Source organism: Argiope bruennichi, chromosome 7, assembly GCF_947563725.1.
Source record: "Argiope bruennichi chromosome 7, qqArgBrue1.1, whole genome shotgun sequence".
Classification (NCBI taxonomy): Eukaryota; Metazoa; Arthropoda; class Arachnida; order Araneae; family Araneidae; genus Argiope; species Argiope bruennichi.
The window spans coordinates 39,050,903-39,064,247 of NC_079157.1; positions in this window are offsets into that span (position 1 = coordinate 39,050,903).

Below are 13,345 nucleotides of genomic sequence, written 5' to 3' on the forward strand. Positions count from 1 at the left end.
AATAACGCAGATTGAATTCTAACTTCAAATGACAGTTTAATAAATATTATTTATTTTCACAGTTTTTGCAAAGTATCTTTGGTATATCATATTACATCAAACCATAAAATTTGAAAAATATCTAAAATTTGTTGAAGTATTGAGTTGGAAATTTGTATATATTAATCAAACTTTTCAACTCCCTTTCTGTAGAGATTAAAAATGCAGTTAATCAAAATTTTAAATATGAAATTTCATACATTATGTGGCATGCTAAAGATTTCTTTAAAATTGAACGTGCACATGAATTAAGATTAGAATACTTCCTGTTCTTATAATTAAAAAAACAAATAAAGACAATCAATATATTAAAAATAATTGGAAAGCCAGAGAATGGTTCCTCTGTCCCAGCTACAGTTACATTTCAGTCAAATTTATTTTATATAAATGTTTCTTTACCTCACATGTCATCAATGGTTAACTTTATCGCATTATCTATTATTTAAATATCAAAAATTCCACTTCACTAAGCATTCTCGATGGAGTGACTTCAGGACAGATTTTGCCATCTCTGGCCTGGTGAGGGTCTTATTGAGGGTGATAGAGAGGTCCTGGTGAGGGTGATAGATAGATTGAGGTCCTGGTGAGGGTGATAGACCACAAGGTCTTATCACCAATGTGGCCTGGTGATAAGACCTTGACTTTGGGAGAGGAGTGTTTCAGATTCAAGATCCTATTCCACTAAATAACCGCCATGTGAGTGGGTATGGCAAACGTTACGGCCAATTGCTCTCGCACTGGTGTAAAAACATGGATTACTAGCTCAGGTACCGTCCTCGTCATCTGATCCATTGTTGAGATTTACAAGGTCGGTTCCAAAATTACCTTAGTCTTTCTTTGGGATGAGACATTAACGCAACTAAACTAAATTAAACCAAAACACTTCCTTTAATTTGAGGTCACTTCCAATCATTGCACCAATCATGCCTGTTACAATGATATTTTATAAAACTTCTGGGAATTCAGCAGTTTGAAATTAGAGTATTGCAGTGGAAATGATGATGAATAAAAAGTCTCCAAAGATTGGGTTCGACAAAAGGAAAGATTTAATTTAAATGCAATTTATTACGAGGAAATAGAATTGAACACATGATGAACTATTTACAGATATGACGGGGAAAACTTATAAAAACATAAACGGTCATTACAGGACCTGAGACCAATACCGAACCAAAACATCTTACAAACATAACAACGTGTATTTATCTCATGTCTTAATTCTAAAATTTTTTTGTATTAGCTACAGTTGCTAGGTTACATAAATATCAGATGCGATACCGATTAAATAGTTAAATGTTTAATGTCACGTGAAGTGATTTATTCATACCAATGACGCACAAAAGCAGGTTCAAAATGCATTGCATCATTTTTTCAATAAAGTACGGGAGACAAAATAATTTGGAATTTATAACCTTAATGCAGAAATTTCCTAACAATGCCAATTTCTGCTTCTAATTAAAATTAATGATTCCTAGATTCGTTGGCACAGTTAACCTATCATCTTACTAAATTGTATTCTTTCTGGCACAGATCAAAATATAATCTTGATAGATCCCAATCTGTGAAAACTGGCTTTTACAACTTTATTCAATAGCGTATTTTGTCACTTATGTAGCTAAAATGTTTTCTCAAACTCTTTTGTGCAAGTTAAATGTACAATCATCTTTCAATTAATATAGTTTTTCATTAACAACTAAAAACCATAGACTGCTAGTAATTTTAATTTTTGAAATTTGAAATCCCATTCGTTTTTATTTTGAAAATGAGTGTTAAAGTTGAAAAACATTTGATAAGTATAAATTGTTCTGCATATTTGAACTTGAGAACATAAATGGATGATGTAACGAAATTTAGAAGGCAGATCGTATTTTAGCGTGTAAACGACCAATTTAAGAACTTTTCGGTAACTTTTAAAATCTTCGAAGTGGCTTCTTCCTCTCTGAAGGCAGAAACATTTTTAACTGCAAAATGAAGCATCTCAAAAGTAAGCTAATCAATATGTTCTAATCAAGTTAAAAAAGCTTTCAGTCCTATTTCAAATTTTATTGGCAAAACTAAGGAAGTTCTAAGACTACTTTACTTTCTGTTTTATCAAACAGGTAAATGGAGGGAACAAACTTTTGCACTTAAAACTGACATTTTTACCACTTAAATTTCGCTAATTGATTCTACCGTCATATGAATCGTGCTTAATGCGCCTGACTGTTTCAAAAGATATTAATTATAAACATCGCTCAATACTTATAGTTAAGAATCCTGCCATATTGATTACGCAGAAATCATAATTATTAAAACGAGCTTTTAGGTGCATTACTCTCAGTATCCAGAATTTTTCACATTATGCAAATTGGGAAAGCAATGTAGCTTGGAACATATAAAAGATATAAAATAAAAATAGTTATTTTTGAAAACTACTTAAAGAGACATTGGACTCTGTTATACACTTTGGAAATTATTTAGTTAAGGATAATGAAATTTTTATGCATATATATTAAAATATAAATACGTCAAATTTCTTAAAAAAACATACTGAAATGAAGTATATTATTTAAACATTTAAAAGATATATAATTTTTAAAAATTTAAAAATATTCCAGGACATTTATTGTTTAATTTTTTCTGTTATTTTTTTCTAACTACGTAATATAAATTTATTTGGGATCAAACTACGTACTATTTTGTAATTCCAATCAAATGTTTATTCTTAGAAATATTTTTATTCACACTTTCTGAACATTCATAGGAATTTTAGGTTTTTCTGAACTTAAATTGACTTTTAACTATCTAAAAAAACTCGAAACATAAAATGCGTACCCCATTTTCTTTAAAAGTTTGACCGAAATCTTTGTTATCAATTTAATTTAATTTCTTCAAAAATTAAGATACTTGAGCATTTCAATCAAATTGCAATAGCATTTCAAGAAAAGTAATTAAGATGTATTTTTTCCTCTTAACCCTTCAAACATTTATTTTACTGAACAATGAATTTTATAACATTATTTTAGTTGAATATAAACATATATTTTGGTGTTAAAAAGATAACAATAAAATTGCATGTTCCGTCGATATTTGCTTATTCCAGACAATTTCGTCCATTTTTGCTTATTTCAAAGTCCACTGTCCTCTTAACATCCTACAATATAATAGCGCAGATATATTTGAAGTTTAAATTAGTTCGAGAAAATTTTACATTTCAAGGTAATAGTTGCCCATTTTATTACAAACAAATTTATAAAAAGTTATTCGAAAAATAATTTATAAATCTTTGGATAAGATTTAATTTAAAATATCTACCCATCTAAAAAGATTTGTAGATTTGTGTTCATATTAAGGAAATTTATTAAAACATTGTAATGATTATTTTCTGTAGTAGAAAACGAATTAAGGAGTTTATTAATCTTGTAATTAGCAATATAAGTTATAAGAATAGAAAAGTTAATGAGTCAGTCAATTTGATATGATATCGAAAATAATACTTTGACATGACATTGAAATTAACAATAACATTGATGATTGGAATGCATCCAATCCAATAAATGTCTAGCAAATGAAGGGCATTAACAAATTATGCTAGAGAGAATGACAATTTAACATAGAACTTCCAAATTAGGTGTAAGTTAACTATAGTGTACAAGAATTGTCATCTCGGAATCTGGATTGATTATCAGAATTTTTTAATAGATTTTTTTAATAACTGTTATAATTTAAAAATAACTGTTTTCAGACTTTACCATAACTTCTTAAACCTTTTTTGAAAAAACATATAAATTGTTTACCATTTGAAATTTAAAAAATGTTTATTTAATTATAACAATTTATTTATAATTCAATATTTTTAAGAGATAATAAAATATGCCTAATTATCAATTATACATTGCTTCATGCGATGGAATTCAAACTAGAGTTTCCACTGTTATAGTAAATATTTAATCGTGTACATTAGAAAATAAATAATGAGAATTACCATTTAGAAATGTTATGATATGATTATACAAATTATTAAGGGTTCAATTAGAGATTTTCATGTAAAAAAATCAAGAAAGCATGAATTAATTTTATCGTAAGTTTATGGTCATTTTATAGAAGTTTCAATTTGATTGTAATTCGTATTTAATACATTTTAATCAAGGAAATCAAGAATATCAAGTTAAGTATAATATAATTAACTGAAATCGAATATAATTAATATATTCGGACTAACTTTCTGGTAGCTTAGTTTAAAATATGATTGAAAATATATAGAAATACTCTTTAATATATAAACATACGCCCTGAAGGATGGCTAATTATTTGAACATTATAATGTTATTTTTATTATTTATATGCTTTTAGATTTTGCAATTTCACTGTATAACCTTCTGAAATATTAAATGCAGTGCCTAAATATATTGATTTGTTAATTATATTGTTACGAAATTTCCCGGGGTTCATTTGGATAGTGGAAGTGATATGGTGTGGAGAACGCTCAATCACCAGGCGGCAGTAGAAAATAAAACAACGACGTTTATTTACACGAAGACACACAGGACAGCACAAAAACGACAACTATATACAGCATAGAAAACGATTATCTTCAGCCGAGACGTGCAGCATACAACAGCATACACAGCAGCATATAACAAGACTCTACTGCTGGCAGTAGCGCACAGCTTAGTTCAGCACTAGCTTCACTCCGTCTTCTCCGCTTAACTCTGGAAGGCCAGTTCTTTACCATCATATTCCGACTACTTTCCCCGATCTGGTTCACGACCACTCTTCTCTGTTGCTTCCGACTACTCAATTCACCGCCACTCCCCGGCAGCTGCAGCTCCTTTTATGGGTCTCAGGAAGCGGGGCTAGAAGCCTCTCAACCAATCAGGAACGTTCGTGGCGTATCTCCGTTCCTACTGGAAGGTTAGGGAAAATTCTCGATGTTACGGGTATAATCTATTTTGGCGCCAAAGTTGTCAAATTCGTCGCCAAGCTCTGGGACCTCCCATGGAACCAACTATTCTGGGGAGCCGCATCACAGATTCGTAACAATATCTATCTATCTACCTGACTATTCAAGAAAGACATAGAATATAAATTCAATTTTATTTTGATAATGTATTGTAATATCATTCTTTATTATGATAAATACTTAATTGATTCTGGAATACGGATAAACCAGTTAACTGTGGAATTTAGATTTCAAAGCTCCCCTCCCCCCACCATTTGATGACGCATATGCATGTCGAACGCAATGCAAATTGTTTCGTTCTAAATTTTGCAATAAGTAAATAAATAAATATTTAAAATAAATAAAGCGAATAGATATTATTCTATACTTATAAATTATACTTAGTAAATTCTTGGTATATTTATTATACTTAGTAAAAAAATTATTCATCGATCGAGCCGAAATTCGGATTGATGTCTATACATGAACTTACCTAACTAATTAAATGAATTTTCTATAAAAGAAAAAAAGAGAGAGAATATAAAATGTAGTAATGATAGAATTCATGAATTTTTTTTCTTGTTTCTTCAGGCTTCGTTAACTCGATATTAGTTCTTTTTCGTCAATTTTCAAACATTTCTTCATGAATAAAAGAAAAAAAAACAATCAATGGTGTCATTTAGCTTGCCTAATCTTTTCTGTTTCCACTTTTCTCAAATATCATTAAACCACAAAATAGAAAAAAAATCAATTATCTCGATAAATGTTACATTCAATTTTTATAAACATTACCAATGCTGGAAATGACCAAGGCATGTTTTAATGTGATAGATAATATACTACAAAGAATACTTTTAATTAATTGTTTTATTTAACATGAATTAATCAGACCTTTAAAGATTCAGAAAATATGTTGCTGTAATTAATAATTTTTTTTATCTAATTTTGAAGTAACACTCCATTCATGAATAATAATAATAATAATAATAATAATAATAAAACCCAACCACTCAAAACATAATGCAGAACAAACCACTCCATTCATGAATGATAATAAAAATAATAATAAAATAAAATAAAACCTAACCACTCAAAACATAATACAGAACAAACCATTTTTCTTATAGTTATAAAATTTGGCAAGTAGTTATTTTTTTTTTGTACGTGCCTATTAAGTAAATTGCCTTATCAGGTGTCTGCTATGGGAGGTATTTCAATGCTTTAATATATTATCACTTAAAAATTAATAGAATTCTAATATTTTTCTCTATAAACCTGAAACATAGTATTGTACAAAATTAATTTTTACGTCATTTTAAAACTAAATAATAGGTTTTTATCAGTGATATCAATTTTATAAACTCAGTTGCACGTTGAAATAAACGAAAAAAGGAAAATTTTATTTTTATTGTTATCATCAAAATATATGTTTTATTATCATCAAAATTATTTTATATATTATATATCATCAAAATCTATGTTTATATTCAGCTGAAAGAGCATCGTAAAATGTATTGTTCAATAAAATGAATATTTGAAGTGCCAAGAAAAGAAAAACACATTTTAATGACTTTTCTCATCATATCTTAATTATATTTAAATATATTTAAAAAGTTCCAGACGTCTTAATCTTTGTGGGAATAAAATAAGATTGTTAATAATATGATTTCGGTTTTAAATTTAAAGAGCTCAGGTCATTCATTTTATATTTCGAATTTTTTATATAATTAAAAGTCAATTTTTGTTCAGAAAAACATAATATATAATTTTCATTGTTTTTACGTCTATAATTATACAAATTAATTTTTCGGCGATAATAATTTATATATATATATATATATATATATATATATATATATATATATATATATATATATATATATATATATATATATATATATATATATATATATATATATATATACTAGCCGCCTTTGGCGACCAGCCGGTTCGCCAATCATTATACTCGTTAAAATTTTAATAATTAAATATTTTATGTAATTCCGACTTTAATAGGTTCTTCAATAAAATATTTTAAACTTCAAATTTCAGTTCACTCATAATATTATAAAGGCCTTCAGTCATAACGTAATCTGTATCTCTCTAATTTTCTGTTAGCTTCCATAGAATTTATGGGAAGGGTTAAGGAAGAAAAGGGTAGGAAAGGGTTAATCTGCAATTAATATAATAATATTTTTTACTGAAACAAAGCATTTTTTTTGTAATATGATTATTGAAAACAGAGTCACTGAACATTTAAACCTTAAGCTTTATATTTATATGTATGCTTTATATATATATATGTACATTTATATATATATATATATATAAATTTGCAGATCAATTTTATTTATTTATTAAATCTTTCTATTTGGGTATATCTGAATGTACACATTAAGGGAGATGAATGGGTTTTGAAGTGTAATCTGTAGCTCACACCTGTGTGTCTAAATCTAATATTGAGATCCTATTACGGAACTTCTTCCACTAGGTCCGTAAAGTTAACGGGTTACTTGTAGTGGGTGTATGGTATGATGTAATCAGCAGCCTGCAAAAATAAACTAACTCTAATTAAGGAATACACAGACAACAATTACATACCCGGGACGTATACAAGCAACACACAGCAGCGCTCTTAGTACAATCAGAAGCCTACAAGTAGTAATCGGTAGTAATAACAACCATAGCAAACAAAGCAGCCAGACTGAATTCAGCAGGAATAGAGAATTCATGTAGCTATTCATATATTTAGAGGTTCAAAAATATAAAGATATCCATGAATTTCAGTTTTCTTTCAAATCTTTCAAAAAATTACAGTAAATAGAAAAAAAAAGAATGAAAGAGCGAATACAATTCAATTAAAAAATGAATTTTCCTTCTAGACCTTATTAAAACATAGCAAACATTTGTCAAAATTAAACTTTTGTGTAAACTTCTTGAGATAAGAAATTTAATTATCTGTGATCTAATTTATTTTAAAATGCATTAAAAGTGTTTTGTGAACTTCATTGTGATATTGTAATGATGAAAAAATAATAAAACACACATGCCTTACTATTTAACAGAGTCACACCATTATTAAACTATAAAATGGATCTTATATTTGAAATTAACAATGCCATGTTTTGATTATTGTTTCATATCGAGAAAATGTGTAGTTTTACCACGTTTTATTTTTCATGCCAATTAAAATTTGTAAATAAATTTCCCAAAATGCAGAATGCGACAAATTTTTGAATATTTAAATGTTTTTTTTAATCTCAAAGTGTAATATGGGCAGAATGTTAATTTTTGATTTCAGATGTGTTCTAAAATTTCACAACTTCAGAAGAAATATCTCCATAACATTGCATCATTAATTAACGTAATGTAGAACACTGACAGAACAAAATCTACATGTCGCATATTAATCTCCAACAAAATGCAACTGTCAGTGATTGCTTTCCATTCTATTTTAAATAGAGACATTTTTTTCTGGTCATCCTATGTTGTCGCTATGTTCATATGTTAGAATTAAATTTGGAGAAATTAGCCTTTTCTAACAAAGTGAACCAGAACTATAGGATAGTAAATAATAGAAGCGCCAAAATGACAATGTGATAAAAATAAATAGCATTAACTGTTTGCTTTCTATCTTGACGATATGAAGATCTGTTTACCTTACTATTTGAACACTATGCTTCCATTTCTAGAGTTCATGCTCCCCTTATCCTTTTTAGTCTAGAGAAAATAAAAAAAAATATTAAAATGAAAAAACAATATTACATTGATAACCATTATAAAAAGAGGCCGGCGTCCTGGCATAGGGGTATCGCGTCTTCCCCGTAATCTGGGCATCCCGGGTTCGAGTCGCGGTTTGGGCATGGTTGTTCTTCTGTTGTTCCATCTGTGAGATGTGTGAATGTGCCCTCCTGTAAAAAGGGGTTGTGCAAGCAAATGAGTGATGCGTGAGTAGCAAAGTCGTACTCTTGGCCCTAGTTGGCGCTGCTATAAAAAATAAGAGACGTTCCCCCTCAGGCTTAAATCGCTGTCTTCGTAACAGCGGGCTTGTCAGTGGCAAGGGCCATAAGAAACAAACAAACAAACAATTATAAAAAGAAAAAAATGACTATGTCTTGAGCATATGAATGCTGAATGAATGTGCGTGGTAAAAAAATTACAACGATGATAATAAAGAAATTTTTAAAATCTCCTAAGTGTAAAAATACTAAATAATATAAAAGGGTTGTACGAAAAGTAAAATACCTTTATAATGTAAAAAAAAATGAAGACAGTTTTTCGGCCAAAAATATATGTTTAATAAGACTTTACAAATATTACACTACATTTCTACGTAGTTACTCTGAGTATTAACTCTTAACTATGGAGGTGCGGTATCTCAGACCGCTAAAGATGGGCTGTCCTTTAACCCTATTCTATTTTTAGCTTAATCGAATGTATTGATCCTTTAGCTTCTTGTTTCATGACCTTCACTACACGTGCACTTTTTCACCTGGTTTCAATGGATGCTTTTTGAAATTTTTCAGCTATTTCTTTGCACGTCTGTGAGACTGCACCTCTTTTTTAGTGTTCCAATATTATACAAGACTTAATTGGTTCTTGAATTAGTTCAAGGATTGGTTCTTGAAATATTATCCAACCTACTGATCCTCTTATAAAGCAGAGTTTCAGAAACTTTTAAATGAAGTATAAAGGGATTTTAGATTTGTGAATAACTGTACAGAAGATTTTTTTCGATGAAATTTCGCATTCGATTGATTCTGATATGTATGATAAAAATTTATTAATTTTTCTCATGATAATGCATTTAAAAAAATAAAATATATTAATATAAAGAGCAATACCTAAGAATTTACAGGCTGGTTTTTATACTAGTACTTAACCTGAATGTTTAAAATGCTCTCTTAAACTATGCTATGATATTCATATGTTTCTGCGCAGAAATGATACTGGTAAAAAAAGGGTCAATTTTACCCATTGCCAATTTTTATGTTTTATTTTTCATATAATTGCTGAATTTTTCATTATATATATTTTTTTCTATATCCTTTGCACACTGGAAAAATATATGTGATTTAAAAAGTAAAAAGTAACATTTTTTTTAAGAATATTATTTGTTATAACATGTAATTTGAGAAGAAAATGTATGTTCAAACGCAATTACTTTATTCAATGTTAATATATTTGAAAAATAAGTTGTAAATTATATTTATATATAAAGAAAATATCTGCAGAATATATTGGTTGGTTTTCATACTAATACTTTCATTAAAAAATTTAATTTTAGTACAAAGAAAATGCGGTGTCGTAGACTGCACCTCCCTATTTAATTCCTAAATTTTCGTCTCCGCATTTAAGAGTTAAAGCATTTATTACATCGAAGAACAAGGTTTTGCAAGCCGGCATCGAAATCGGTGGATGCCTGTGAAGTTACCTCGATGTTAACATGTTTCAATTCTGCATGATATATCAAAAAACGAAGAATCGCTTTAAGTGTAAGAATGTGTACTTAAATGATTCGGTGGATGATTGGTGCCCTCTCAACCCAAAGATTCGCTGAGATGTTGAATCACATGAACATAATGTAGCTTGGTAATGTCGCCAAATAAAATGATATTGTTATTTAGAAAGCAGCCTCCGTTGTTTTGAACAATATATCACAGTTTTTCAATGTTACATCAGAAGTAGAAAAATTGTTGACTCTGTAATTGGGTGGCGACCTGGCTGATCTTACAAGTACCCTCTCCCCATTATGATGCCGGTTTTGCTTCTGGATATATTAATGCACGAGATGTTTACTTAGAAAAATACTGGTTAAATCATTCAGAAGAATGCATTTTTATCCCTTTCTTTTTCCATTTTTCTTTTATTTAGAAGCAGAACTTGTTTTCCAAACAACTCTTTTGCAAAGGTGTATCTGCTAATGAAATTCAACATATTAAAATTTCGACATAAAGCAGTTTTTTTGAAATTTTGATACTTTATAACTAAATACTACTTTTGTGACAAAAAACCTAAAACAAAAGAATATTATTTTCAATTGTGATTTACGATATATGCTTTTTGTGATATATATCAAAAAGTATCTAGTTTTTAAATATAAATGCATAAGTCATTACTAAATAGAAATTGTTAAATTATAAATAAAGTGATATGTTTGAATAGTTGTAATTGCTTTTGAAAAAGATTATCAAATGTAATATTTTAAAGTTAGATTATCAAATGATTTTAAAGTTAGGATATTTTAAAGTTAGATTATCAAATGTAATATTTTAAAGTTAATGTTACCAGAATAAGAGAAGAAATATATATATATCTAGGAGTTCAATCAAGATCTCTTTTATTTCCTTAAGTTAGTGTGAATTGAATTCGGAATCAGATATTGGGTTTATTAATATCTCTTTGCGAAACCTCTTTCATTCAAACTCCAGAATACTTTTCCAGGAAATAAAGAGTAAACCATATAGATGAACCAGTTTTATAAAAGAGAAAATTGTGGGGAGGAAAAAAAGGCTTTTGTAATTCTGTCTGCTGTGTTATCATCGAATTACAAATTTCGCTGCGCTGCACTTTGTTTGGAAAGGACCCATTTATTGATTGCTCATCTGCTAGACTAGAAGTTTTATAGCCTCTTAATTGTGTGGCATGAAGCACTTGAGAAACTTATATGAAACACTCTCTTCTTTCTTTCTTGGATTAAATTGAATCAAAAGACGAGACACTGTCTGCATTTTATAAGTTAGAAGAATGCTTACTATCAAAGTATATTTTTGGGGAGAGGATGTGAAATGCGTCTATTGTCTGAAAGGTGTTTTCTTCTTTTTTTTCCAGGATGAGTTGAGCCATAAAAAGAACAGAAAACTAAATAAAGTTATGCACAATTTATGGCCAGAATTATACATAACTTTGGTTACTTTTCGATATAATCATTGTTACGATTCAGACATGTTATATTGTCAGTGGAATGGTTTAAATATTTTCTCTATCCCCCCCCCCCTAGGTGCACCTCGAAATTAGGATGAGATGTTTCCGGCATAGTGGTTGGATCTCGCCACCCTGGAGGGTACACGAAAAGGTGGGGATCTGGCTCCTTCCATCAATGATGGGACGTGCTTCCTTTTGGGAAAGGGTTGTACCGTGGCTGGTGATGGTCTTTAGAACTCAACCACAGTTCCCGCTAGTGTTGCTGTTGCGGCGGTCCGGTCATTCAATATTATTTATCCGTGTGCCTACTGGTTTGAGTGTCCTGATATGACTTACTTTTCTCTCTTCGAATAACATTGCTGCCAGTGATGTAAGCCGCAACGTTTCTTTGTAGCTTCTCATTAATCTAAAATTGTTATTTTGCCATCCTAGCCAGCTCTTCAAATCAGGTAAGAAACGGAAACACTCGAAATTAAGCAGAGTTCTTCATGAAGGAGGACTTAAGTGCAAGATTGTTGAAATAGAATTTTATTTTTTCTGAGATATATGTGTTTGTTTGTCTATATTTTAAGAAGTTTCATTAATTTTCTACTAAAGAAACTATTTTTTATATACAATAGAGCAGAAAATATGTCCTTCGATGCATATGACAAAAAGATAATTATTTTAACCTTTTTCAATCAGAAAAAATCAGTTTAAATTTTTACATTCTATTAATCCGTTATTCCATTCTGAATTAAAACTGACCTTTTCAGCGATATTAAAAATGATCAACTACGTTTTATTAAACTGATTAGAATCGTATACTTGCTTATAGATGTGTGAAGAGCCTTAGTGCTTAGGCACTTCTATCCAGTTTTAGGTAGTTGTATCTTTATCTGATGATAAAATCGTTCGAAAAAATCAATAAATTCGTGATCACTGGCTGACATTTATGATAAAATAGAGATTTTGAATATTTAGTTATATTCCTTCCTTAAACGCAAATACAAAAGTCTTCTAGACTATTGAAGAGTTTTAAAAGAACTTTAAGGCTCATTTTGCATCAATGGCTGGCATATTTTCTGAAGAGTGGATCGGAAACCTGGTACACTAATAAGAAAAATGCATGAAATCTCATGGAGAAATTATCGAAAAGAAACCACCTGTAGCGGCTGAAGCGTGAAGCGCCGCAATCGAAATTAGTTAAATAAACGTTCGAAATGCAAATAGAATCCCTGTTTCCAGTTTTCGATCTAGTTGCAGTTGGGACATTTAGATTAAGCTTTGGTTCGCTCTCTCCTTAGGGTTCGTTCTTTAAAAGTTACGACAGTCCCGTGGTACCAGGGTCCAACTTCTATTGTTGACATCTGTTGTGGGCTTCATATTGTTTGATTTTCTTCTATGATTATTGTTGCTTTATTAAAGGAATTTATTAATTATCTTGTGCATTTGGGCATAACATTTTTAGTGGAGATTGAG